Genomic DNA, 7,362 nt, shown 5'->3' on the forward strand with positions numbered 1-7,362 from the left:
TGTTAGGGTGTAAACAAGCATCATCTACCCCTGACTACGATAGAGGGTCTGTAGAGGAGCTCGGCATATCGAGCAAGTCGATCGAGCCTCAACGGTGATTTCGGCCACCATGAAGCTTCGAATAGGGTTCAGGCGTCAGGTGAACAAAGGTGGAAGAGGAGGAAGTCACCTCCGCTGGTCAGCCTGCCGACTGTCGCTGCCAGAATGCTGGGGCTACAAAAGAAAGAAGAAGAAGGGGTCAATCAGAGTGGACTACGAGTGCGTTGTCAACGGCCTCCAAGGTGGTGGTGCTTGATGGATCGTTATTCAGATCACGTAGTTTCATAATCAACATCATGATATGAAACATGATATAAATCAAGATATGCAGCAGAATACAAATAATGATTAACAGTAGATTGAAACAGAAACAAGGAGTAAGCATGTCGGTTACCGCATAACACCAAAATCCAGACAACAGCACATGAACAACCAGATGCATAGAACACAACAAAAACAACGAAAACATGTTAATATTGTATAACAGGCTAAGGCATACGAAAGTACTCCCCTTAGAGAAGATTCACTCCCACATACAGTGCAAACAGGGTCTGGCGTCCTTCCCCCAGGATACAATAGCCTCAACGATCAGAACCGGTGCACTTCGACAGATCGTCCTTTGAAGACAACCTCTATGAACCGATGTTGTAGAAAACCCCTTTAGGAAAAACTCAAGAGAGAGAGAAAGAGAGAGAGAGAGAGAGAGAGAGAGAGAGAGAGAGAGAGAGAGAGAGAGAGAGAGCAACAGGGAGAGAAAACACAGAGCCTTTCTTAAGAAGCGTACAACCTACTCGTAACCCTAGCCCTAATCCCGTTTTATAACCCACGAATGGTTACAAAATGTGGAAAGGACCCATTACGGAATCCGAGGCGCTGAGACCCGTTAACGGGCTCCAAAGAGTCGAGATCCGTTACGAAATCCAAAGAGACAAGACTCGTTAACAGACACAAACTACGAGGAGTCATGACCCGTTATCATTTCTCATAACCCATTAATGCATCCAAATAACCATAGAAACTTTGGGCAAAAAGGTACTTTGGTCTTGATTGGATATGGCCCTAAAGGGCCAATGACCCAAACCCGAGCCCGAGCCCGAGCCCGGCCCAGCTCAGCTCGGCATGACACAACACAACATGGTGGGCAGGTGTGTGTGTGTGTGGTAGTCATCCCATCCTCTTGTTCTTAGAAACAAGTGTAAGAGTTTACATATAGGTTATAAAGCCCACAACAAACTCAAACCTATTCAATATGGGACTATTCCACATCATCAAGTCCAACCTTTTCTAACAGCCCACGTTTTTTCTTCATTTGAATTCCCTCACCTCTACTTCTTACACCTAACATTCCCCCACAAATTCAAAGAATGAAAACGGGAGGAAACCAAGATGCAAGATGGGATAATCTGCAACAGGACATATCATGCTTTCAGCAATAGTACCTTCCGGTTTGAACCACTACCTTAGTTGACTAACTTTACCCCCACAAGAACGAAGTGAACTGAAGTCTTAAACTTGAACCTTTGGTGTAGGAGTGTCCATTAGCAACAACACGATAAAGGTTCTGGTTGTAATCTTTAGGGGCGACGCGTTAAAGGCCATGCGCCCAAATCCTGTTTCATGAGTGACTTCAGAAATAACCCAATTCCTTAAACTGCGGCCACACAGTCACACTCACATAGGTGGGCTTCTCAAGAGATGCACTGCTAACATCTCGCCTATAAGGCTTTGAACCCATTCAGAGTTTTAACTCTTCCTTAACTTGCAGTTACAACACTTTTTCAGAGTAATCAAGGGAACAAACACAAATACATAGTATCTCATAAATAAGGTGCTATCCAGTTCACCCTACAGCTTGTTATTACCACATTGAACCTACTTTGTGAGATCTTCACTCAGATAGGTTGGGTTGCTACTGTAGATGAACTACTGATGGGTTTTAGTCTCATCCCCTCTCTGGAATTCAGGACTAATGGCTTATCTAGTCCTTTCGTTAATGGATCAGTTGTGTTCTCTTTGGATCCAACATAGTCCACAACAACCACTAACTGAGACACCAGTTTTCTTACAGATTTTATTCTGACTTGGATGTGTCTTCTCTGCTTTTGGTTATATTTTGTGCTTTTAATCTTTGCAATTGTAGCCATATTGTCATAATGCACAGATATAGCATAAATTGGTTTGCTCATTAAAGAAAGTTCCTCAAGAAGTCCTTTTAACCATTCAGCTTCCAATCCTGTGATATCTAAAGCACAAAGTTCAGCCTCAAAAGTAGACCGAGACAAGATGGTCTGCTTTACTGATTTCTAGGCGACTGCGCCGCCACCCAAGGTAAAAACATACCTTGTCACGCCATAACTCCCAGAGTTCATGGCTATCCAGTTTGCATCACTATATCTCTCAAGAACGGCAGAGAATCTCTTATAATGCAAACTTAAGGAAATGGTTACTTTCAGGTACCTAAGTATCATGTCCAATGCCTTCCAATGAGTGTGATTTGGACAAATTCTGTATCTACTTAATTTTGTCATGGAGAACGAAATATCCGGTCTCATGCAATTTGCAAGATACATCAAACTTCCAATAATCTGGGAATACCTTAATTGAGACACAGGGACACCAGTCGTATTCTTATGAAGAGGAATAGAAAGGTCATATGGAGTTGCTACAGATCTCCCTTGGTTATAGCCAAATTTCTCAAGTACTTTCTTAATAAAATGAGATTGAGAAATGACTATTCCTTCAACTGAACGAGTTAGCTTTAAGCCTAAGATCACATTTGCAACACCCATATCCTTCATATCAAACTTACTACTAAGAAACAACTTTGTCTCATTAACAATTCCCATATTAGAATCAAACAATAGAATATTATCTACATACAAGCATAAAATAATACAACCATCACTTTTAACTTTACAATAAACACACTTATCAGATTCATTGACAACAAAGTCAAATGATAAAATAACATTATCAAACTTCTCATGTCATTGTTTAAAGGCTTGTTTTAGTCCATATAATGACTTAACAAGTCTATAAACTTTGTTTTCATTACCAAAAGCCACATAACCCTCAGGTTGATCTATATAGATCTCTTCTTCAAGATTGCCATGCAAGAAAGCGGTCTTCACGTCCATTTGATAGACCGAAAGATCATAAATGGAAGCCAGTGCAATAAGCACCCTAATTGTGGTCATCCGAGTAACCGGAGAATAGGTGTCAAAGTAATCTATTCCCTCCTTTTGTTTGAACCCCTTGGCAACTAGTCTTGCCTTGTACTTGTCAATGGATACATCTGGTTTCAACTTCTTCTTAAAGATCCATTTGCACCCAATAGTGGAACTACCACAAGGGAGGTCAACCAGTTTCCAAGTGTCATTAGAGACAATGGAGTCCATTTCACTCTTTATGGCTTCTTTCCAATGCCTTGCTTCACGTGAAACCATTGCATCTCGAAAAGTGGGAGGATTATCCTCGATAAGGTAAATGATAAAATCACTTCCCAAATCCTTGGTAATCCATGGTCTCTTGCTTCTTCTAGGTTCAGCCACTTCCTCAGACTCAATGGGTCTAGGATGAGAACAAGATGGTTCTACCTCAACATCTGTCATTCTTTCCACATGTTCGGGAATGAAACAAGAAGTTAAAGGTATATTTAAAGAAGAAAGATTCTGAGGTACACCAACTTTTATGGGAAATACATCTTCAAATAATGTAGCTTCTCGAAGCTCAACAATAGAGTTTACATCTATGCCAGATATCTCAGATTTAATTACTAAGAACTTGTAGGCATAACTGTTCTCTACGTAACCCAAAAAGACAACATCTATGATTTTAGGACCTAGCTTCTTCCTGTTGTGCTCTGGGACAAGTACCTTTGCAAAGCACTCCCACACTTTAAGGTATTTCAAGCTCGATTTCCTATTTCTTCAGAGTTCAAAAGGGCTACTGTCCTTATGCTTCTGAGGAACTCTATTCAGAATATGACAAGCCATATTCAGAGTATCTCCCCACATATAGGTAGGTAATCCAGAACTCTCAAGTAGAACATTTATCATGTCAGTTAGGGTTCTATTCTTCCTTTATGCTATCCCATTAGATTAAAGAGAATATGGAGCTGTAAACTCATGAACTATTCCAACAGATTTGCAATATTCATCAAGTTTATTAGAGGTATATTCTCCCCCTCTATCAGACCTCAATCTTTTAAGTTTTCTACCAGTTTGTGTTTCTGCTTTATTCTTAAAAATAAGAAACTTATCAAAAGCTTCATCTTTTGATTTTAGCAGATACACATAACAATATTTAGTGCCATCATCTATAAAAGTGATAAAATACTTTTTATGATTTTTGGTCAACACTCCATTAAACTCACAGATATCTGTGTGCACCAGATCTAAAATTTCAGAATCTCTAACAATCGTATGGAACAGTTTTCTACATTGTTTTGCTTGCACACAAATTTCACATTTTTTAGTTTTGTCTATGGAATGCTTAGGAATCATCTTCAAGTTCATCATGCATTTCACAGAATTGAAATTCATATGACCTAATCTATTATGCCATAAATAAGATGATTCTATGTTATATGAAACATTAAACAATGAATCAAAAGAAACATTATTTTCTAATTTATCACTACAAACATGTTCAACACAAAGTTTAAACAAACCATCATCTAAATACCCCTTGCCAATAAATGTTCCAGAATGTAAAATAACAACTTTATTACATTTAAAGTTAAATTCATAACCCTCTCTAACAAGACATGAACCACTTAGAATGTTCCTTCTAACTACAGGCACATGGTGCACTCTATGTAAAGATAAAACTCGTCCTGAAGGAAACTTCAGATCCACGCGTCCAATCCCTAACACCTTTGCAGCCGTTGAATTGCCCATAGTCACAGATCTGCCTGCAGTAGCCTGGTATGAGACAAAGACAGACTTATCAGCACAAATGTGCACATTAGCTCCAGTGTCAACCAACCACTCAGTTGGCTCATAAACGTGATAGATTTGTGGGTTAACAGAAACATACTCAGTACTAGTCCCAACGACCTTAGTCACCATATTGACTTGAGGCGTTCCATCTGTGGTCCCATGAGCCTTGGCCTTCTTGGAAGGACATTTCTTAGCCCGGTGCCCAACCTGCCCATAGTTCCAACACAGTTTGTTCTTTGCCTTTTTCTGGATTTTGGCTTTAGGTTTAAACTGGTTTTTCATTGCAGATTTCAGTTTTTGTCCCTTGCCTTTAAAGGATCCAGTCATCATGTTCACTTTGGGTTGTTCAGTTGGCATCATGACCTGTTTCTGGCTCCTATTCTCTTCTTCAATGAAAATTGCTATCATAATTTCATTTAGGGAGATTTTTCCTCTACGGTGCTTGAGAGACATACCAAAGTCTACCCAAGACTTAGGAAATTTCTCCACGATGGTCATTACTTGAAACTTCTCAGGAAGTTTTATATCAGCCTCAACTAAACTGTGGAGCAACAACAGAAACTCGTGTGCCTGCTTAGTGACCGACTTGCCCTCTACTATCTGATGTTTCAGAAACTTGGCAACTGAGTACTTTTCAAGATCTTGGTCTTCGGTATTATACTTTTTGTCAAGTTGATCCCATAAGGCTTTAGCAGTGGTAGACGAGGAACAATATACATCGAACAACGTGTTGGACAGAGGCAACAATATGCAACCATGGCATATACTGTCCTTTTCTTTCCACTCTACAGCCGTAGTGACCGCAACAGGGTCAGGGTCAGTATCAGAGACCGAAGGGCAGTCGAGTTCCAGAACAGACAACAGCCCTATCGTAGTGAACCAGATTTTTATGCGTTGCTGCCAACGCTTGAAATTCTGACCGACAAATTTTTTTGGTATACCGAACATGTCCATTTTTGGTACAAAAGCAGAAGAAGACGACATGCTTAGAATCTTCTCTAAGACTGATGGATCGTTATTCAGATCACGCAGTTTCACAATCAACATCATGATATGAAACATGATATAAATCAAGATATGCAGCAGAATACAAATCATGATTAACAGTAGATCAAAATAGAAACAAGGAGTAAGCATGTCGGTTACCGCATAACACCAAAATCCAGACAATAACACATGAACAACCAAATGCATAGAACACAACAAAAACAATGAAAGCATGTTAATATTGTATAACAGGCTAAGGCGTACGAAAGTACTCCTCTTAGAGAAGATTCACTCCCACATACAATGCAAACAGGGTTCAGCATCCTTCCCCCAGAATACAATAGCCTCGACGATCAGAACCGGTGCACTTCGACAGATTGTCCTTTGAAGACAACCTCTACGAACCGATGTTGCAGAAAACCCCTTCAGGGAAAACTCAGGAGAGAGAGAGAGAGAGCAACAGGGAGAGAAAATGCAGAGCCTTTCTTCAGAAGCGTACAACCTACTCGTAACCCCAGTCCTAACCCCGTTTTATAACCCATGAACGGTTACAAAATGTGGAAGGGACCCGTTATGGAATTTGAGGCATCGAGACCCGTTAACAGACTCTGAAGAGTTGAGATCCGTTACAGAATCTAAAGAGACAAGACTCGTTAATGGACACGGACTACGAGGAGTCATGACCGGTCATAACCCATTAATGCATCCAAATAACCATAAAAACTTTAAGCAAAAAGGTACTTTGGTCTTGATTGGATATAGCCCTAAAGGGCCAATTACCCGAACCCTAACCCGAACTCGGCCCGGCTCAGCTCGGCATGGCGGGCGGGCACGCACGCGCATGTGTGTGTATGGTAGTCATCCCATCCTCTTGTTCTTAGGAACAAGTGTAAGAGTTTACATGTAGGTTATAAAGCCCACAAAAAACTCAAACCTATTCAATATGGGACTATTCCACATTATCAAGTCCAACCTTTTCTAACAGCCCACGTTTTTTCTTCATTTGAATTCCCTCACCTCTACTTCTTACACCTAACAATGCTCGGATCAGATGGTGATTGAGCTGCAGTGGATGGTCGTGTTGCTAGAGGGCGGCGGTGTAGCCGCTTCTATAGAGAGGCAGATGGCGTCATCTCCCAGAGATGGGTTGAAGGAGTGCTTTAGGTAGGACGCGATAGTGGTGTCGTCGAGGTTGGGGACGATGACGATGAGGAGGCCAACGAGGCGGAGGTGGCCACCTGGCTCCTTCCTCGATCTAGTTCATGGACCACCATTTCCATCAGAACAACGACTTGGATAGCATCGTTCTCGTCCAAAACAAATCCTCGCCTCCAGCACCGGTTTTGGCTACAATTGGCATGTCCGATCTGTGTCTGGAGAATGATTTCTGCCA

This window comes from Nuphar pumila, chromosome 1 (assembly GCF_984573655.1).
Source record: "Nuphar pumila chromosome 1, dmNupPumi1.hap1.1, whole genome shotgun sequence".
Lineage (NCBI taxonomy): Eukaryota > Viridiplantae > Streptophyta > Magnoliopsida > Nymphaeales > Nymphaeaceae > Nuphar > Nuphar pumila.